Source organism: Sturnira hondurensis, unplaced genomic scaffold (assembly GCF_014824575.4).
Source record: "Sturnira hondurensis isolate 20B ecotype Veracruz unplaced genomic scaffold, ASM1482457v3 Scaffold0005279, whole genome shotgun sequence".
Taxonomy (NCBI): Eukaryota; Metazoa; Chordata; class Mammalia; order Chiroptera; family Phyllostomidae; genus Sturnira; species Sturnira hondurensis.
This window is the reverse complement of record NW_028077910.1, coordinates 5789676-5812219: the sequence shown is the minus strand read 5'-3', so window position 1 is coordinate 5812219 and position 22544 is coordinate 5789676. Positions and strand designations below refer to the sequence as shown.

General features: G+C 40.9%; 1 protein-coding gene across 8 annotated transcripts in view; it reads left to right on the top strand.

The window, feature by feature from the left end:
* Positions 1 to 486: 486 nt before the first annotated feature.
* FNDC3B (fibronectin type III domain containing 3B) overlaps positions 487 to 22544 on the top strand; it is a 320028-nt gene continuing 297970 nt past the window's right edge. For 7 of the 8 annotated variants that reach the window (XM_037046517.1, XM_037046521.1, XM_037046516.1 and 4 more), the window contains exon 1: positions 487 to 570. The gene's annotated coding sequence lies outside the window, so the exon portion shown is untranslated. Of the gene's footprint in view, positions 571 to 1395; positions 1473 to 22544 lie in introns of those variants that run through there. The other variant, XM_037046515.1, reaches the window with a different exon arrangement.

Below are 22544 nucleotides of genomic sequence, written 5' to 3'. Positions count from 1 at the left end.
GCTTACAAGATTGTTGTGGGGGATTAAAAAAAGTTAATAGATGTGTGGATAACGAAATGTAATAGAGTCTTTGCTCTAATTATTGCTCAGCAAACACTGCATTTATATTGGTATTCCGTGATCATTTTCAGAACGTGCAGCCCTTGCCTCCTATTTCTAAGCCTCAGACTTCTTTAGTTTGGCTGAAACCAAATCAGCTTTCGGAGAGTGATGCAGGCATAGGGGTAAAGGAGGCTCCCGCAGCTCCAGAGACTGAGATTGTAGCTGCGGTTATACCCGGTTGTTTACGGTTGTGGGCGGGTCCCAAATCCCCATGTGGTCCCGACATCATTGACATGGCGGAATCCCCCATCAAACCCTCCTGGTAGTTATTTGAGCGACGGCGGCCAGAGGAGGAGGAGGAGGAGGAGGCGGAGGCGGAGGCGGTGGAGGAGGAGGAGGAGGAGAGCGGCAGCGGCGGCGGCGGGAGCTGCAAAGCGGACGGCAGGGAGCCTCTGGGTTGCCGGTTGGGAAGGCGTGGCGACCTGGTGTGTGGCGCGCCCGGAGCCCCGCTTTTCAGCCCTAGGGAAGGTAAGGCGCGCAATAGCCGGAGACTAGAGGGGACCCGGACCCAGCGCTTCGGCTGCCGGTTCCCGCCGCACTGGAAAGCCCCGGCCGGACGCCGAGTCTTTCAAAGTGCATTCTTGTCCCGGAGCGCTCCGGGCGTGCCGGGCTTCCCGGGGAAAACTTGGCGCCACAGTGCAGGGGCGCCCGGCGCTCGCCGGGGTTCCCTGGTAACCGGGGCCCGGTAGAGGGTCGGCCTCCGATTCGGGGCCGCGTCTGGCTGGGCTCTGGTGCCCGTCCTGTCCCCTCAGCTTGCCGGGGCTTGGAGGAGGGAAAAAAACGGGTAGATTCTTTTTGATGGGGAAAGAAAAATCTGGGCAATGGCTCCCGGTCTCTCCCTCCCCCCTCAACCTCGCCCTTCCCAACCTTCCCAGCAGATTTTGTCCTAGGAATCCGCTCCCCCTCCCGGACTCTCCACGGCAGGAACGCGGCGCGGGAGGGGGAGGGCGGGTGCGGAGGCCGAGGAATCTTCGACGTGTCACTTTCTGAGGCTGTTAGATTTCCATATGGTGGAGGCAGGAGGGAGGGCGGGCGTGCGAACAGGGCTGAAAGTTGGGGCCCGCCTCTCCGCGGCGGGCGGGGGCGGCCGGGACCTGGGACCCGTGGATGCTCACGGGGAGAGTCCGAAGCCCGCGCCGGCCCGCGCCCCCGGCCGGGCCTCTCCGGGACACTCCCCGCCTCGCCGCTGGCCACCTCCGGGCGCGCCACGTCCTCCCTCCAGTCCTGCCCCCCGGGCTCCCCCCGGGCTGGGGGCGGTAACCGGCGGCCGCGGCGGGACTCGGCGAGCCAGGCGGCTGGAAGCTCGGGCGGGGGAGCGGGGCGCGGCGGGAAGCAGCGGGGGACCCAGTGTGTGGGCCAGCGTAGCTCCGGTCAGTCGGTCACCCCGAGGGGCGCCCCCGCCGGGGGTGGGGCGGGCGGGAGGAATCCGAGCCCGGAGGCGGCCGGGAGGGGCGGCGAGGACTGTCTGGTGCCCGCCGCGGGGCGGGGGCCGGCCGGCGCGTGAGGGGCCTGTCACTCGGAGCGGAAATTGGGGCCTTGGGCTGTGTCCGCGAACTTTTGCAAAGGTCAGGTCCCGGCACCCCGTGGGAGCCCGAGCACCCGGGCCGAGTGTCCTGGGAGACGGGGGCAGGGCCGCCCCGCGGCCCCTTTGGCGGGGAGGCTTCCAGGAGGAGTGCGCGGTTGGAGTTGCTTTTCGAATCTCTACTCCTATCCTGCCATCCTTGATGGAGGGAAGTAGTGGCATTTTATCCAACACAGTGCCGTTTGCGGACTTCCTTAAAAGTTACTACTTTTTCTTTTCTCTTCAGCCCAGCATTTTCTTGAAACGAAATTTGGAATTTGGCCAGGGTGGGCCGACGCTGGGGCCCTAAATCCACACGTTTATCTTTCCATCCTTGTAGGTTTCTGGTCTCCCTCCCCTTCTTCCACTCAGGCTTAATCATTTTTTTTTTTGGAATGAGAGACGTCTTCTGTTGGGTGGGCACCCCCTGATTGCTTGTCTGTTTAATTTTTAATGTGCAGTTAATTTTATTTGAATTTCCTCCAGTTTCCAGGCCCTGCTTGGGAAAGCAAAGGGAGAGGGAATAAGCCTCATTTTTTTTCTTTTTGTTTTTGAAGTATGGAGAGAGGTGGGGCATTGGGAAAGGGGAGCACAGTGGTTATGGGCAAAGAGTCAGAGCAGACGGACCCGGAAGAAAAGGAATTTGTTCTGGAATAACACTTATTTTTGAGGCTTCAGGCCTTGGGCAAAATACACCGCTCTGTTCTGATTTCTGCTGCCTGAGTTCCTCTTCCACTCTTAAGTTAAAGCCATGATTCTGGGGGCCTGGTCAATACGGGGCCGGGGGAGGGGGCGGGGGGGGTGGCGATAGCCTGATCTCATAATAGCCAGACCCTGGTTTTGTGGGGGCCCTGGTTCCCCCTCTTTGGAAGCTAGCTGTGTGGACCCAGTCTTAAGTGAATTTCCTGGCTCCCTGGGAGCAGCTGTTAGTGAGGGTAAAATCTTTGGACATGTTTCTGTCCCTGCAAGGGGACTTTACCCATGAGGCTGTTACAGGTCTCACTTTGTTTAGACAGTAGAGGGTCGCCCACAAGCTGACTCTGAATGTGGCATAGCTGGTTAAGAAAAAGTCATTAAAAATTGTACTTAAACTTGTATATGTTTTGAAAGTGTTTTGGTTGAAATGCTTCTAAAAGAAAAAATTCATCTGTAAAGATAGTGTTTATTTAAAAGAGATGGTAAAACTGCAAGATATCATCATGGAATAGGGGGTTGTAGCTTCTAATTACAGTATATACAGTTTCAGAAAGATATTCCGGTAACCTTTTAAGACAGACTTTATAAATAGCACACATCAGACCATGGCTATATTGCAGAGCCAGTCTTCTGGGGTTTGGGAAGAATGGCTTGGGATCAGCTAGGAAGCTCTAGGAATCTAGGTAGTAGTTCACTCGGTAGGGGTTTGTGCCCCTTCTGCTTAACACTTCATTTAACATGGTGGAGTTTGATAGAATCCTTAGAAGTTAACTCTCTAGGAGTTCTCCAGGAGAACTCTCCCAAAGTTTTCGGTTTTAGGAAAAGGAGGCCCAGGGAGGGGAAGTGACGTGTTCAGGATTACCATCAGAGATTAAAACCCAATATAGGATTGTAATAACAGCTACTCCTTGGATAGCTAAGTTCTTTGTGTTGTGCTTTAAATGTTATTAAAATTCTAATAACACTCTTTCAGTTTCAGTGATGTTATGGGCATTTGACAGGAATGGGTATTGAGGGTCATAGAAATTAAGTAGCTTGCATAATAGACTTTACTGATGGAAATGGTTCCATGTCTGTGCTGCCCAATATGGCAGCCACCAGGTACATGAAGCTGTTGTGGGTTTGAAATGTGGCTACTGGGGACTGAGGAACTGCATTTTAAATTATTTACTTTTAATTATTTTAATCTGCTATTTGTGGCTAGTGGTTACCGTACTGCAGTGTAGAACTAATTGACTCCCAAATCTATTCATGATTTAACTGGGTCGTATTAAACTAGGAAACTGAACTCTCCTAGTTCAGTTTTCCCCCACATCCCAGGAGATGCTTAGATTCAGCTCTTAAATGAAATTTTAATGCTGAATTATCTATAGATCAATTTTGCTTTCACACCTTGAGTGAATCAAGTAAGTACTTTTTAAAAAAAATACTTGCATGTCATGGTAAAAACTGATGGACAAAAACTTTATATGACATTTTCTCTTTTGGTTGAAATAATTGTTTATAGAAATAGATGAAAAGGCAGTCCGCTTGTTGGTTATTTTAGTGTAACAAAGGAGTGTAACTAGGAGGCAGAATGAAAAATCACTAATGGGGGGTTGGCAAAAATGATCCCTAATACCTGTGTTTACTAGTTCATTGAGTGATTCTTTTCAAATGACTTCACAAGTGTCAGGTGAATAATACAGGCAAACCATTATTCAACTTTCCTTATGTAGCAGCACAATTAATCTGAAAGATTAAAGTCATTGCTTTGCTATCAAGGGCTAAAATTTAAATATAAAACACTCGATTCCTCTATGAATTGGGAAGAATATGTCTAAGATGAAAACAAACAGCAAGAAACATTCTTTTGGTGGCAAATGGTCAAATAGTGTTCTGATTAGAGGATTTAATTTAAATCTATTGCATTTTAGAATTCATTGGGTAAAAGGAATTTTAACAACTCTTAATTTTGTGAGAAATAGTGAAAATTCCAAACACTGCTGAAGTAAGCATTCATTTATCAGGAAAAGACAAATGATTAATCATTTTTATTAGGATTTTTAAAGAGGTAATTTCCAGGTTCAGTATAAATACATCTGAATCTGCTGTGCCTTCCTTAGTTACTATACTGCCCAGGGATAATTGTAGTTTGTGAGTCTGACCTTAGAGTTTATGACCCTGAGGGCCTACACCAGTAACTCAGTTTCACATTGTTCTGTATTTTAGTGTGATGCGAATTGCGTGACCTCTAACTTTTTGAAATTTATAAATTCCACTATAGATAAGGAAGGAATCCATCAAAGAGACTGTTCAGGTGGCTGAAACAGCCTGTTCTTACCCATTGCTGCCGCTGCTGGTCATTGGGAGCACAGTCATTTTCGAGGAACAAGGATGAGAGAACCGTGTTATAAGTAGGGTTACAGTGTTCTGGTGAGTGTGTTAAATACAGGAAGCATGGTTTAACTCATGATGTACATTTCCACTGGTAAAATATCAAGGTACTTAATACAAATGAAAGATAGTAAATCCTAGAAGATAAAGATGTTGAAATGATGGGCAAAGATTAGAAATCTTATACCTCTCCTGAGGGTCACGTTTGAGCGTCAGTTTGGAAATCAGACTGCCTCGTCTGCCGAAGCCTTTACTTTTTTGCTGTCTGTCCTTGGTGAACTTCTGAACCACCCTTAGTCTGGGTTTCCTCATTTTAATTTAAGGAGAAAACATCTTGCATACAATTTTTCAAGTGGTTGTCACAAGGGATTAATGAGTCCATGTATTGAAAAGTGTTGGGTAAAGCCTTGTACAAACTCCATAGTTCGTTATATCCCACAGTTTAAGGCTGAGCTATTCCCAGTTTTACTTCGTGTTTTCAGAAACCTACAATTTGTGTTCGGACAGCTTGAGAAATCATTTATTTTTTCTCTGTGATGAGTAAATAAAGTTTTAAGTTTTAGATTGCTATGTTTCATTCCCACCATTCCTAATAGAATAGTTGATTTGTAATGTCTCAGAAGTTGTACATAAATTGTCCTAGCTTCTTGGTTTGGGGAGTTTTTACCTCAGATGTATCCTGTAACTGGCTGGCATTGCTGCAGTGGACAGGACAGTCTGCTTGATTCAGGGTTATTTATTGAGGTGAAGGGGGAAAAGTACAGCATCTTAGAGGAAATGTCAGTATTGAATGGTACTGGCAGTGTAGGCTTTAGTCCTTGTATGTTATCTTAGCCTCTCATTCGAGCTTTCAGTAAGTACAGCTAGACACGGGGAAAAGGAATCGTTTTCAGGGTAGGGGATCTTTGCAACCTGCCTTTTCCCACTTTAGAAAGTACAGTTGCCTTTCTTCACATTAATAAGGTTATTTCGTCAAATCAGAAATTTTGCAATAAGACATTTTCAAGCAAACCTTAATTCTCATCCTTAAAACTGCTAGGAATGTACTTAGGTGGTTATGGAGGAGTTTTATTTTTCAGTTTTCTCTGAATGCCTTTGGATATAGGGAAATACTCATGAGTGCATACATGTATATATTGCCTTAAACTCTACAGTATGACACTATGTATTTGTAAAAGGCAGAGAATGCTTGAATCATTGTCACTAGACAGAAGCAGACTTCTTTAGAAGCCAAACGGGCTTACGGGGAAAGGGTACCTTGATTGGTGCTTGAGCCAATGAGAGGTCAGTTCCTAGTCAGAAGCTTATCCAGAGGGGAGCTGTTGATGGTGCAGGTTTAGTGTTCAGGATCAGCCTCTGGTGACCAGAGGTGTGTCAGGTGGAGGTGGGGATGGGTTTGGGAAGTTTTTAAACCAGGTCCTTGAGTCTTTTCCTCTTTTTTGTCCCTAGCTGAGATATGCAAGTCTAGCGTTCTGCAACTCTGGGATTGTAATTCCTATACCCTTGGAATGGATGCCCTTGGCAATCAATACTCAGTGTCAGTTCAGGCAGTGGCTCCTGATATGTTTTGTTTCTGTAATATTATAACTGCTTGTTAATTTTTAAATAACTGGAGGGAGAAGATTTTTAGTGAGATGATGTTAAGCCAAAATTAGCATTATAGATTCTAGTAAGTATCAGTGTTTAAAATGTCCCCTATATTAAATGGTTATATTTGAAGTTTAAAATGTAATTTACTTAATTCACTTGTTTATTGACTCAGAGGCCATTTATTGAGTTTTAGACTAGCTTCATCGTTAATGGAATACTCTACTCTGTTCTGACTTTTTTTTTGGCAAATGCAGGGCATTTTTGTTTACTTACAAAAGGGGTACTTTGCTCATATTTTTGGAATGTTGTGTAGAGAACTGTCTACCACTGACTCCTAGGGCAGGATGGTGGCAACTTTAATTTCTGCTCCTGTCTTTGAAGTTTAGGAAATGTTAAAAACTGAATCACTTGCAGGCTTTGTTAGAAACTACTTTTTTTTTAAGATTTTAAGGCTTCTGATACATCCCCTTTGACTCTGGGAGGTAAAGATTTTTATAAAGGTAGCTAATCAGAAAAATTTAAGTGAAGGTGATATAATACTAAGTTATAACTAGTATTATAAAATTATAAGAAGCTCTCTGTTGAAATGATTGTTCGCAAAATTGCCTTTATACATGAGCAACTGAAGTATGCTTAAGAAATAATCGAAGATTTGAAAATCCCGGTAAATAACATGGTTTAATTTATTCTTAAGGGACTCAGATACTCTGCAGCTGGTGAAAGAGGGGTCTCTACTTAACATAAAACTCCATTGCTCTGGATGTAACTAATTAGGAAGGAGTTGGCGATTATCCTGGCAAGTCTAGCATGAAGTTAGGTTTCCTATTCTGTATGAAAAGGTTTTATTGTAACAGAAGTTTAAATAGATCATAAGGGAGGATATTTACCTAATTAGGAGAACAAACCACTTTTAAGCACCTTGGAAAAAATCAGTTGACTTAAAAGCAATGTAAAACTGCAGTATGGGTTGAAGCTAGTTCTGCTTCTCAACTTTTGAGGGATGCGAGGCCCATTGGAAGTCATTGGAGTGCCATGGAATAAATGTTCATCTACTCAGTATCATCACATGAACTCGGAACAGTTTACCAGCAGAAGTAATGCTGCATTTCTGTATGCAAATTAAACCACCACAACAAGGAAATATCCACCTTCTCCATCTCACCCCATCCCCACCAACAGACCTCATCTATGCCTATAGGTGGTTTTGAAGGTTTTCTGTTGACTTTCTTTTTTTCCCCAATTTGTTAGTTTCCTTTGTCACCTGTAAGCACTTGATGGCAGATTGGCCAGAGAAGGTGTTAAAGATTTTAAGAACATCATTATTCCTTTTAGCTGTCTCTCTCCTGCCGCCTGGTTTGGGCAAAGTTGTAGAAAATACTGTGAATAGTATTTAGATAAGCTCTTCACCTAGTTCCTTCTCCACTTTTACTAAAGGAAGAACTTCCTGGGCAGGTTAGTTCCAGGTACTGTGTGAATTGGCAGTTAGGAGAGTAAATTTCTTTAAAAATATCTCAGGGTATTTATATCTAGAATTTTTAGGGGCTAGAGTGAGCAGTTTTTACAGTACGAATTATATGTATAGGATACTTAATGTATTTTTAGGATATTATGCTCCCTTTTCTCTGATATTTTGAAGTACTTTTTAGCCCCGGCTGGTGTGGCACAGTGAATTGAGCCACGGGCCTGGGAACCAAATGGTCATCAGTTGGATTCCCAGTCAGGGTACATGCCTCAGTTGCAGCCAGGTGTCCAGTAGGGGGCGCATGAGAGGCAACCACACATTGATGTTTCTCTCCTCTTTCTCCTTCCCTTCCCCTCCCTCTAAAGATAAATAAGTACAATCTTTTTTTAAAAAAAAGATAAAGTATTTTTAACACATTCTATATCTTTTATTGTTAATGTTGTTTAAGAGTAAACAACATTAGATATTGCTGTTTCTGGTTTTTTAATTGTAGATTTTCTTAGGAAAAGTAACCAACTTGAGTGATGGAGGTAAATGTTCTAAATTAATAAATCGGAAAATACTTAAAAGTATATTGAATTGGAACCCTATCGTATTGCTGTTGGGAATGTAAAGGGGCACAGCTGTTGTGGAAAACACTTTTGCTGTTCCTCAAAAAGTTAAACATAGAATCACTTAGCTGTTCCATTTGTAGGTGTCTACCCAGAGTAACTGAATGTGGGGACTCAAATACTTATACACCAGTGTTTACAGCAGCATTATTAGAATATCCAAGAGGTGGAAACAGTGCAGGTGTCTATTCACTCATGACTGGATAAACAAAATGTATATATGTACAGTGGTGTATTCAACTATAAAAAGGAGGAAAATGCTAACATAGGCCACAAACTGGGTGAACCTTGAAAGTACTGTCTAAGTGTTAATAAGCCAAAGGATAAATATTGACACCAAAGGATAAATATTGAAATGTTTCCACTTATATGAGGTATCTAGAATAGGTAAATGCACAGGGACAGGAAGTAGAATAGAGATTACCTGGGAGTTACTGTTTAATGGGTTCAGAGTTTCTGTGCAGGATGATGGGAAAGTTCTGGAAATGAATAGTGGTGATGGTTGTACAACAATGTGGATGTACTGAATGCTGCCAAACTGCACTTAACAGTGGCTAAAATGGTAAATTTTTGTTATGCATATTTCACAATAAAAAATGAAAGCAAATTGAAGGAGATTTATTCTGCGTGATCTGTGTGCTCCCCCTTGGTCTTCTCCATGCCAGTGCATAGGTAGCTTTTTTAAAAACCTCCTCCTTCTCCTACTGTGGTATAAAGGGAGATTTCCCTTAGGCCAGTTTTGGAGATCAGACTTCCCTTATTTTATTAACTGATATGAATTTTAGAGGAGATTATCTAAAAGAAATAGTTCCCTGGAGGAGAAAAAAGACATTTTAGTATTTAGATGAACCAAATAGTTTTATCCACAGACCATGTAGGCACATATAGATAAAGATAATCTATCTTGAATTTCACTGAGTTATTTAAAAACCAGGGATAGAAAGTACAATTAGACCTGTTATATTTTCTAACCTTTAAGCATTCAATTTTGTCTTTTTAAGTGCTTTAGGAAAAACTTTGACTTCCACTTGGAGGAATAGTCTAAGTCATATCAGCTAGTGTTCATTGGAAATGCATTAGGTATTAACATTCTTCTTCCTTAATCTGAAACGAACTGGAAGGGGGTCAAGTGCAAGAAAGCACGTAGCATTCTGTTGTATTCACCTGAGCTTGTCTTTAGCATCTGATAATTTCATAGATGTTAGTGCTTTCTATTTTTTCCTTTTTTTGGTTCTGAGATATTGATGTTAACTTTGGGTAGATCACTTATGAAGAGATGAGTCAGGCTTTTAAGTAATTAAATTATAAGGCTTAAATATCAGTTGTAAAGTGCATGTTAGGAATATTGAAAATAGATAAAAATTCAAATGGACAGATTTTAGTTTGCATACAAATAACCAGTTATAGGGGAGATTATATACCAAGTACCAGACAGTGCTTGCTATTTATAATGGTTTATTGATTTCTGAATTCCTGGAAAAACAATGTGAAGTTGCAAGGGTATGATGCTAGTATGTTTGCATGCTTTGCTCTCTACATGGGTATATTTTCTTAGCCATATATGTAAATGGCTTTCACATGACAGTTAGTTGCTCTAGAGGTAGAATCATTAGCAACTTATATCACAAGTTACTGAGAGTCAAGATCTCTGTATCTAGTAGAGATAGGAAGAATTAAGGCATCATGCTGACCAAGCGTCTTCACTGATTTCTGGCCTACTCAAAAGAAAAGAGTGTCAAATTCTGTTTTGCATTATGTCTAGAACCATCATTTTGGTAATTTATCTTTTCCTTTAAGTTCTTTTAGCACTTTATCTATACGTTTTTGGAACACTTATTGTCTGATTGTCTCCTTGTCACCCTTACTTATGTGTGGGATTGATTACTGATTTAACTAAGGGTCTTTCATGATGAATCCATAGTAAATGTTCATTGGGTGGATGGATGAACTCCTAGGTTGAATGAGTCATTTAAACTTAGTAACTCTCCTTAGGTGCTTCTACTGAAATTGATCTCTTTGAAGTGTGGGCCATGTAGACCTTTTTGTGTTTCCATAGTTTTTCTGAGTTTTTTATTTCCTTTGTCATGGTAGAGATCTAATATTAAACAAATTAAAACAAAGGCATGAGTCACCTGCAGTGCAAACCTAGTCTTTCATTTATTGCTCTTTGAAAGAAAGTTCTACAGAGAATACATGGGCTTTTTCCGTGTTTTTATCATATTGCTAATTGATTTTGAAAATTTGAGCAAATAGCTTTTAGCTCTATTCTGTAAGAATGTGGTGCTTGCTTTTGTATATTTTCCTTGTCTATTGGAGTCAGCTGGGAATTATAAATTACGAAAATTATTTTTGGAAAAAACTAACTTTTCAGAGATTTGTGGTAACTTAAAATGATCCTTTTGTAGGGAAATTCTAGAAGGGAGACATTAAGGGACAGGAATAAAAACAAACAGAATGTGCCTTGCTGAGATGTTGGGGGCCCAGCTGAGAGAGCTGATTCTGCTAGACCAATGGCCAGAGCCTTTCATGCTCAACTAAGCCTTGGAGGGAGGGTCAAAGAGCATGTCATGGAAACTTGAGGAGAATGGCCTTGGCTGTTTGAGGTAGAGGTGAAGCATAAGCATGTCTAAGAAGAGAAGAGTCTTTTGGAGCGTTATAGGGTTGGAGCATTCCAGGGGGATGTATGTGGGGTGCAGGGTACAGAGGGCTCTTATTCCTTATGTCTGGAGGGAAGCTGGACATTTTTATCTGGTATTTCAGATGAATGAGATGATCAGACAAGTTTGAGAAACCCAGGCTTGGGAAATTGGCCCTTTGGGTAATCTGTCCTTTTAACTTTTTTTGACTGGAAAGAAGTGAGGTGGAAGGAGTACTTCGGGGACTGGAGGACTCCAGTTAGGAATGAGGGGGTAATTAAAGGGCTCTCAGAAGAATTTATCATCTTCTTTGGGGTAAAATGCTAACCATATCTTGATAGTTTTATATAGAAGTGAAGACATCTGTCATTTGTGTGCTAAACTTCCAAATACTCTGACCACAAGTCAGATGTAAAGTGTACCGATGAGCAATTGGTTGAATACCTACCACAACCAGGTGCGCGCTCTCTCTCTCTCCCTCTCTCTCACTCACACACACACACACACACACACACAATCACAATTCATTAAACTAACTCTGGAAGGTAGGTTTTGTTTCTCTTTTTCTACATGTGTTTCCCATCTTCATAGCAGAAGCTGGTACATATCCGGTGCCCCATAAATGTTTGTTGAATGAGCTAAGATTGGAAGACATGCTCAGAGAGCCCCAAAAGATTAAGATTTCCTAGGCTGACTGTAGGAGTTTTTTCAGGCTGCTTCTCAGTAGTTCACATTAAACCTCTTACTCGTATCTCCAGACTTGGAACAGTGTCTGTGTCCCCAGGTACTGAATGCTAAGTGTCAGTTGAGTGCCTTTCATGTGTTCAACCTGTCTACTGTCCAGAAATCTAAACTTTATCTTTGAAACAATAATAATATTCTGGACATCTCCCAGGAGGCAGGTTTTTTTAGATTGTTTTCTGTAATAGCAACTTAACCTTGAAATGAGAGAAAGCAGAGAATAAAAGGATACTTCATGTACTTTATAAGAAAGTATATGTAATATGTAAGAAATTCAGTAAAGGGAGTGGGAAAAATCTGGAGCAGTTGGTTAAGAACTGGTAGTGTTCTACTTTTTTCAGACATTCGAAAACCTCTGTGAAAGAGTCCTTTTCATTTAATAGCAATACAGTTTTCGTCCATCTTGCGTCCCTCTCCTCAGTGCCTTTCACTTAAGTTAATTTACGTAGAGACCCTGTATTGTAATTTGCACCTGGAAAAGCAAGTCCTCCTATTGCTAATACTAATGCTTTCTCTTCTTCTGAGGTTAATAGCTTGTGGCTTTTGGTTTGCACCAAAGGCAGCCCTGGGGATGAGACAGCACAGAACTGACTAGAACTGCCTCATCTCTGAGCTCAAAGAGCAGCTTATGTGGTTAATAAAAGGTGACCTCAGGATCCAGAGGAGCCCTGTGCTTTCCCAGATGGCCCAGGCTAAACCTGGGGAGCTGGCAACCCTAAATGCTTCCTTTGTTAGAAATCATGTAGCTCTCTACTCCATCTTTAGAAAGTGAGTTCACTGAAGGTGAGTTAAGGACAAGGCTCTGAAGTGGGGCCTGACTTGCTTTCTTTCTTTACTGGTGTTTGTGTGGGGTGGTGTGGACAAGAGACTAATGAAGATACAGCCCTGGAGGCGGTATTGCCTAAAAACTCTTTCTTGCTGCTTCGCAGAAATGCTTCTTGTGGCCCAGGAGGAGCCAGCCGTGTGCTGCTCTGGGGGTTGTGTTTCCATGGAATGGTGAGGACAGCTAGAGCCCCTTCCTCTTATTGCTCCAGACCTCTGTCCAGGAGGGATGCTGTACATGCTAAAGCTCCCCGAGGGAGACACCCCAGAAAAGTGCTCAACACTGGTCTGACCTTCTCCTTATCACCCTTTCTTGGGGTCCTGGTGGTGATCATCAGGCACGGGTTACCTGCTGCAGGATGGAGCTAACTTTCAAGAGTACTTGATTTTTAAAACCTATTTTACACCCTAAGATGTAAAGAAAACAGTTTGAAGCACCTATAAATAAAGGAATATGTTTCAATTTTAGGATTTGGGCATTTTATTTGCTTATATTTTAAATTGCTTGGACCCTCTTCTGTGTAACCTTGCATGCACTTTTACCACTATTGCCTAAAAATGGAGATTTACTTACAATTTTGGGTAAGGGACACTAAAACTTGCCCATGTGTGTACACTTAAGTTCCAGGAAATTATAAAATCAGTAGCCTTAAGCCTCTTAGGAAGGAAGTTCAATTTTAAAAATGCTGTCTTTTTAAAATTTTTTAAAGAGAGTTTACTGGAGGAAGGAAAAGGAGTGGATAACACTTAAGGTTTACATTTTATTTCAGGCTTTAATTAGCATCAGATAACTTAATTTACCTTCAAATTTGTTTCTTAATGATGAAACAGTTGTTTCTAGGTTTATTTGATTTTAACATATTTAATCCTGCTGTGCTATAGTTTTACCTGAATCTTTATACCTCTGACAGTCTGAATGCTTTTAAAATATAGCTTTTTTACATTTTTGCCTTTGCTTGTTGTAGTAAATTTAAATATGGAAACAATGTTACTTCCTATTTATGTTTCACTTTCCCACGCTCTTAAGTTAGTGCACTGTTCTCAGAAGTTTGTTTAAACCTATTAGAGTATATAGCAGCTGGCTAAAAAGAGAAAGAATTGAAGATTCAAATAAAGTTCTCTGCCAAATTACCTTAGCTTGAATTCATTTGGAATAATTTTGGGCCCCAACTGTTTGCCATTAACTTGAGAGTTTAGCAAGGCTTCCTTGCCTTCGTGATGGCCGGGATTGGAGGAGCGCGTAGGGGATACTGGGTCGCAGCTGGGGAAGCCTTAGTGAGGGTGAGCGAGTTCATTTGTTTTGTTTCACATGGAATAAGTTTTCCAAATTCTAGTTTCCACTGAGTCATCGGTGAGTTCAGTAGAGGGACAATTGTATTCTACCATCAGATGTTCTGCTTGGCAAATTAATGAAGAACCAACCTTTTTTTTTAAGTGTTTAAAAAAACACTTTTAAATATAGATCACTGTATTTGTATACCTTCAATAAGTTTCAATTTTAGTCAGGAAATAACTTCCATAACATTTTTCATGAAAAAGCATAGAATGATTTTCTAGAAACTTTAATTGTAAGAAATGTTAATTTAAAGGAAACATCTTTTTAAAGAGGCTACTCTTTAGCTGTCATTGGTATGTGATAGTAGCTTATCACATACATTTTTCATATTGGGGGGCATGGGAAAATACTCACTTAACTTGGAATTGATATTTTTGGCAAGAAGGTAAATCCTTAATCATCATTTATAATGGGATGATTAAGTCCATGGGCTCTGGAAATTGAGACCTGAATTTGAGACTCAACTGGGCAGGTTTCTAACTCTGACTTTGGTTAAATTTCTCAATCTCAGCGACTTTGTCTGTTGAGAGGAATTGTTAGGACTATTGGTCTCAGCAAGTGCTTTGAACAAGTTACTATCTTATTTTATTCACTGACTACAGACAGACTGAGCTGTTGGACACACTTCTTAATGGGAGAATAGTTACTTTAAACTATTCCCCAGTTACTTTAAAAGTGTATAGGAATACTAGCCATCAGTTTGTCTTGGCTTTGCCCTGAGTGTCCCTGGTTCAGGTGACAGCTTTGCAGCTCCTTGCTAAAATCTTAATTGAGCTGTTTACCTTAGTAAGGTAAGGCAGTGTGGGCATAAAACGAAAGGAAGTGTAGAAGAAGCACTTTGGGGAAACAAAAAGCGTGTCTGAATGCCACACAGTACTTCATTATTATAAGTGCTTCTCCTACCAGTCTTTTTCTTCTTCCCTGCCCCCTCAAAGAGAGGTTGTCCCTTTTCAAGTAGATATATGACAACTCTGCTTCCTCTCCTAAGTCTGGGATCAAAGGAAAGTTGTAATAAAGGAGAGTCACTCCCTCCCATTCCCCCTGTCCCCCCTTTTTGTGGATGTTGTTCTAACTGTTTTTAAGAGAGAAGATCAGGCCTTGACATTAGTGGGCGAAACCATGGGGCTTCCAAGACCCGCCTTTCATCTCTGGGTCACCACCTCGGAGGGTGTTCTTCATCTCTGGGATGGCGTCAGGATGCCACCATTGGGAGCAGTGCCCGGCGGGGTGAGATCTTCAGTGTTTTGAGAAACCTTGGCTACTTTTGCTGGTGATTGTTCGGATGCTCATTTCTTCAGAGTGACACAGACGGTTCTGCAGAGGTGTCAGTGACCAGAATAGTTGGCTGTGGCAGTGCCTGAATCTCACCAACTCCTTGTCAATTAGAAGACCAGCTCCAAAAAAGTAAGAGAAGAAAAATAAAGCTGAATTTTATCTGGTCGTTTACTGGTAGGGTTGTGCCAGACCTAAACACAGTTGAATGGAAAGGATAATAGGAATTGGAGCCTGTCTTGCTCCATGAGAGTGAATGAGCCAGTGTTAGACCTGAATGTTGTAGGAAAAAAAAAATAACAGTCACCTTTAAAAAACAAAACAAAACAAAGCAAAACAAAACACAACAAAAGCCAGGCATCAGTGCAGGCTTACTGATGAAAATTAAAGGTCAGTTTCTTCAGTGCCCCACCTAAGTGCATGCCTTGGGCTGTGTTAATAATGACAATCCTATTATTTTCTTGCAGTAGGCAGGAAATGCTGTCTATACCCATTAGGTTTGTTTGAGTGGCCCCTGGCTGGAAATGAAGAAAATTTAATTTCTAACTTGCAGGAAGAAGAAAAAGAATCATGCAGTGCTGCTCAGAGGTTGATTCTTGGGCTGGAGCAGGAACAGTGTCATTTAAAAAAACTCGATGTTCTTAATCATGATTATAGGGACATGTGGCACTATCCACACAGAAATCATGAATGGACTTAGGTGCAAATTAGGTGTGTAGAAAACCTGTCTGAATATTGTCAGAACTGGCTCAGTTTTGGACTCTTTACCACATGTTTGCAAACTGCCCATTTTCTCACATATCTAGCCCACTGGCTACTGGAAACTTGCTTGAAGGAAGGCTTTGTCACAGTTTTGTCTCAGAAGACAAATTTGCTTTTTCAAAAACATTTTGAGAAACATTTGTTTATGCATTAAGGCAGTCAATTACTTTGTGGTTTCAATAACAAGAAGACAAAATTGGTATTAGTTAATGTTACAGAGAAAATATGGGAGCCTGTTCTTGTACGTTGTAATTACTGCCTTTCAGAGTTACATTTCTTAATATTACTGCACACTTGGGTTCCACTACTTTTGTGTTCTTTGTTTAAGAAAGAGATCTTTCAGAAAAAGATTTTTTTAGCAGTTTGGTATCCCTCTTGTATCTTTACCTTTTCTAGCAAGGCAAAAGATTTGTATTGCTATTTTGATATTTGATTTATTGGGATGTTCTATTACAGGTTTTCAGTGGGCTTACAATTCATTCTTCTGAGAAAGCATTTATCAGATGTTGAGTTGAAGGGACTTGCTGGGAATCATGGGAGTAGCTAGCGCTGGAAGAAGCGAATGTGCAGTCTGTGTCCAGGGCAGGTGGAAGAAATCAGCCTACTCCAATGGACCTGCCGTTCATAGGGAACAGAACCGTATGATGATAGCACCATAACTTCGGGTCATTGTATTCACTTTACATCAGTAGACAGAGATTTTTCTTTGCTTCTTGAAATGAGATATTGGAAAAGAGTTTCTAGCAGTTTCATAGGAAAGAACAGGGAACTAAAGGAGTTTTTATGGATTTTCTCTGTATTCCTAAAACCTTTGGCAGTTTACCTGTAGTGGTGACCATTCTGCCTCTGACATTTTGCTTCTGGTTGTCATCAATATGAACATTGTTCATAATGTTTATTTTCCTCATTTATTTGTCACTATACTACTTACAAGAAGAAGCTAAGTATGGGGTTCTTGACTGCTGTAGTAACTATGGGATTGTAAATATATTATGTGTGTGTGTTGTCACAAATTTCGGACACATGGTATAGTACACACACGGGAGGCATTTTTAAAATCCAAATTTATGACAGAAATAGGGCTTTTCAGTCGTGTCTTCCATTCATAGTAAGTGTCTCAGTGTTTTTCTTTTTTTTGACACCTCCGAGATTAGTCCTCCTCGGGACTCCTGACATTGTTTGCACCCTGTGGTGTGGGGAATTTGAAGCTTGTATATGAAGAGATAAAGGGCTTTGAAAAAATTTCAGGCCATATTCAGAGAGTTGGAGTCAAATGATTTGATTTGGCAAAATTGTTTTTATGGTTGGAAATTTAGGTTTGAAATGGTCGCATGGGGTTATTAACCTAGCTGAAATTTTTTGTAGATTGTCTACCCTATTTACTTGAAATATGTCTGGTCTATTTAAGTTTGGCAAGAACTCAGGGCAAAAATACAATTTAGGCCTTATTATTTATTTTTCTAAGTCAGTAATGCACTTCATGTTTGCCTTGGAAAAGTAATCATTGGAAGCATTACACCTGATAGCCTATATCAACTTGCTTAACCTTTAGCATAATGACATTTTTTTCCAGGATGCTGACCAGATGATTGCGTACAAGGATGTTTGTCTGTAGTTCACGGAATTAACACTTTTAGGCAAATAAGGCACCTGTGTTACTTATGCCTACCTACTGCTGCTCTTTTGAATGATTTGATTAGTGAGAGCCTTCATTTTGAAATGTTTCAAACCAATTGGGCATTTTTTGACTTAAATCTTTCAGCTTTCAGGAATACGTATTTGGATTTGCAAGAATGTGAAGATTTAGCCAGGTGGTCAGTTTTCATTAGCTGTGAGAGGTGTTGAGCCTTACTTGACTGATGCTTATTTAAATACCTGTTTTTTTTTTGCAGAATGTGATTCCATCATTAAGAGAAGCCTCTCCTAGTGCACAGTGAACCCACATATTGAACCAGGTGGCACTCTATAATGTTCTCTCCCAGGCTTTTCAGGACTCAGTCTTGTAGTGAACCTCTGAATAAGTACAAGTAATGGAAGATGGTGTATTTTTAATTTGAAATGGTAGATTCTTCTTGTAGCTGTCAGTCAGTCCCATTGCCCCGGGGTGGACAGCGGGAGTGGGGTGTTCACAGTGTAGATGGCTTTCAGAAGAGAATTGGTGGTGGTGAGTGACAGGTAGCGGATAAGGCCCATTTATGAGCTGGGCTCATACTCAGGCTTTTCAGAGTGTCCCCTCCAGTCATGAGGCTGGTCATTCACTGTGGTGAGAGAAACCCTTAGTGACCTACTTCACAGTTTATTTCCCCTTCAGAAGTATAGGATTGTGGGAACCAAGGGGTTGCATGAACCACTTACCTGATGCGCAGGAGCCTAAGTTTAATCAGAAGTAGTCTGTGTTGAGTCTGACCGGAAAGATGCAGCGAGGAAAGGAACAGGGGGACTTCCAACTGCTCTTTGTCTCTCCATTAATACACAAATTCCTTGAGCGCAGGGACCATGTCTTTCCTTTTCTCTTTTTATAAATAAATGTCTGGCAAACCATGTGCTGAGTAAGTTTTTGACTTAATAAAGTCATTGACTTAATTAATGACTTGATGGAGCAAGGCACGATGTTTTGACAAGATACTATGTGCTTGAACCGGGAGAAAACTTACTTGATTTTTAATTTAATTTAAATTTTTTAAAGATTTTATTTTTTATTTTTGGAGAGAGGGTAAGGGAGGGAGAAAGAGAGGGAGAGAAACATCGATGTGTGGTTGTCTCTCATGCGCCCTTTAATGGGGACCTGGCTGGTAACCTAGGCATGTGCCCTCACTGGGAATTGAACCGGTGACCCTTTGGTTCACAGGCCCGTGCTCAATCCACTGAGCTACACCAGCCAGGTTGATGTTTAATTTTAAAGCTATGTTCTAATTCTAATTCTTGGAAGCGTATGAAATTTTAGATTTAAGATAACTGAGATCCCTGAAAACATGAAGATTCAGAAGATTTTTGGTGTTTATTAATAGTCAAGAACTACTTGTCTTGCAAATAACAGAAACCTACACAAACCAGCTTCAGCAATAAAGGTTGGACTCCTTAGACCAACCAGAAGTGAGGGCTGTGTCCATGGACCGTGTGAGGTCTTGGAAGCAGCCTGGGAAGTCACTGGGAGCCAAGTTGCTTTTCTTCTCTTTCTTTCTCTCCTTCCTTTTTTTCTTTGATGCTTATTTTATATTAATGCTGGATACTTATAAACTCATAAAATCTTATCAGTTTTTATTTTTTCCTCCCCAAGTGGCAGAGCCTACATGTTGCATTTTAGTCATTGAAGGTACGGATTTTAATAGATATATTTTCTTAGAGCTGCGTGTCATTTACAGGCTGTTTGTGGGAGGAAAGTGATGTAAAGGAAGAATGACTTTTATTCAAAATAATGATAATCTATATTTTCCTGTGTGTTTCTTTAAAACGAATGGCAGAGAGACATGGTTGGGTTGTTTCGTCTCTTAAATCATCTCAGAAACTGCCCAGTCCATTAATTGCTTCGTTCAATGGGCAGGAAATGGTTATGTTTGTACAAGTTACACAATCTTCACTTAAGTCGAAGCAAGGAACCAAAGAAGTCTCAGATCTTTTTCTTCTAGCGTTAACCATTTGGTTCCGTGAACTTCTGCAAGATGCATAAACCAGGTTAATTGGGGAACACCTACTAAAAATCATAACTTATTTTACTTACCAGAATGTTTAGGGATACTGAGAAAAGTGGTTGCATGAGAGAGATGCTCATTGCTGATACCGAGGTTAAGTCTGTGCAGTTTAACTTCTTTCTTAACCATTTGTTTCCTGTGCATGCAGTAAAGGAGATGTCCTAAAGCTGGTGCATTGCTGGTGTTACGTGTTAAGTCAGTCCCCACTTCGTCCTCCCCAATTCCCCCGTACCAAGTCTTCATAAATATATTCTTTTTTCCCCTGAGGTTGGCATGTTGTCTCTGTTCCCTCAGCCCCATCTCCCATGCCTGCTACCTGTCTCTACTACCCCAAGCACCTACTACTTTTCTCCTTCCTAAAAGTGGAATTTTTCTATTTATTTCTCTTTGATGAGATGCTATAAGCATTATGATTGACCTTTTGCAATTTGAGCAGAGCTGATTTTATATATAGTATTTCTAAGTACTTTTCTGATTCTGCCTGTTCATTTATTCATTCATTCATCCTTTTTTCATTTTGACTTCTATTATTTCCTGAAACCTCTGTATCATGGAAAGAAAATATAATCTTAAGTGAATAGAGGTCAAAATGATAGGGAATGAATGAAGAATTAAGTGAATTTAGGTGGAGTCAGAAAATAAGTGTCGCTCTTTAAAACATTAGCTATCGGTGACTCCTTTGAAAGAAGTGGTATTGCTGTATAAGCTATTGCTGCAAAATCATGTTTATTAGGATTTTTTCTTTGAATGATCTATTGCTATTCCTTCTTTGTATATTTTGCTCCCTTTCTAACTTGTTAAATACTTCTCAAAAAGTCTTGATTTTTGTGTATTTCCCTATTTTTTTTCAAGTGTGCCATAGTTCCTTAAATTATACAGCGTTCTTGGCCTTTTCTTGCAGTCTTTTTTTTTTTGCTATTTACCAGATCACTCCCCCCCTCCCACCAATGTCTTCAGAAAGTCCTGCTTTTCCTTGTATGTCTTCCTTTCTCTTCAGAATCCTGCAGTTTGGTGCCCTCTCCACCTACTCCATTCCTCCCAGCAGTTTCCTTTGATGGTGATACTTGCCTTGGAATTTCTACTACAGCTGGTTAAACCCTTTGGGAAAGGTAATTCTGTCAGCATTCACTTCTCTTTCTCTTCCATTCCAAAAGACTAGGGACGAAGGATCCTCCGTGTGCATCCCTGTGCCGAGGAATCTGCTCTAAGGTTTCTGCCCTCATTTTCTTACCAGGCTCTGAACTCTATGCACATGGGGCCTGATCAGATCATCCAACAGCACCCCCTCCCCTGCTTCTCAGGATAAAACACAAGGGTTCTATTTGGAATTGGCTCTGGACTCTCAGATACCATTAATTTGCTAATGACTACAGGATGTTTGAAGGCAAACAAACAAACAAAATAGCTTCTTTAAGAGGTGAGCTGGGTAAATCAGGGTCGGATGATCTCTAATGGCTTCCAGGTCTCTTATTCTGAATCTGTTCATTTATCTTCAAGGAAGAGTTTGTTCATCAGAAGGGAGAAACCCATCATTGCCTATTTTATATTTTGTATTTGTAATCTATCTTCAGTTTAATTTTGTAATCAGTGGTTAGCTACATTTTACTCATTTGTAAAATTACTTATAACTTATCTTTGTAAGAAACAGTCTGCTACCAGATAAAATTTCAGATTGTTCAGCTTTAAAATATTTTACTTGAAAGGATAAGATAGCTTACCAGTGGAAAGTGTGCCTTCAGAATAGCTTTCATGTCTTCAAAGTCCTCCTTCCTCCTTCCTTCCTTCCTTCCTTCCTCTTTTTCTCTTTTGTTCACATTTTTCTACTCAGTATGCTGAGGGGAAGATTATCAAATTTATGCCTCTGAGCTTTCAAGTTTCTCTTAGTGTCAGTGGCATATTACATGAAATTGTCTTTGAACTTTTTAGATTTAATTTGGCAGAAATTAAATCTAAATGCCGAAAGCTTTGGTTTTCATTCGCCATCACTGTACCTAGCTGGTACGTAGTAGACGCTCCAGTTGGTTTATTGGATATAAAGTGATCCTGCTGATCAGTGGAATTTTTAAAGGGGTCTCCACCAACTTTATAAATTGTCGTTGATCACCTCTTTTGCCGTGTATATCACGTGACTCCGTATTCATTGCAAACTTACAGACATCTCGGTCACCGCAGATGATGAACTCGTACAATTTCTGGTGGACTCCCATGTGTTATTTCTGAAGAACTGAAATATTAATTGACATATTTATGTTTCATTCTATTAGATATGGCTCTTTCTATTGAAACTTGGCAGAATACCCTGCTTCCCGTATGTGAAATAGGGTAATAGTATTACATCCCCCCCAAAATTCTGCTTTGTTTAGAAGTGACATGATCTCTGTTCAATTTCAAGTATTGATAAGTGGGCAGATTTATTTGGAAGCACTTTGTTTTTACTACATGTGTCAACCTCCAGGGAGCGCTGACTAGGGTATGAGGTGCTCCCTTCGGGTTGTGCATTAGCAACGTGGCAGTTACTGGTCTGTCACTTTGAAAAGGAATTACCAAGTTTTGGCCTTATGCCTGGAGTAGCTCCAGATGGTCAGAAAAGATTTTTGTGCTGAAGTCAAAGAGTATATTGCAGTGGCAGAATTGGGCTTGTCGTGTTTATACTAGAACGTTGACTTCCCACTTTATTCCTCTGCAAAGTAGGTTTTTTCTTCTCCCCCTACCCCCTGAGGGAAGAAAACATCGCTTTAGAATTATGGAATCTAGCCTTTGGAATTACCTTTGCTCCTGGTGATGATGATGTAGAGGTATGATGTGTGGTCCATAGAGCTGCTTTGTGCCCCTAATAGTTACTGCTTATAAAGGATTCATGAGCAATTGGAATGTAGAGATAGGCCATT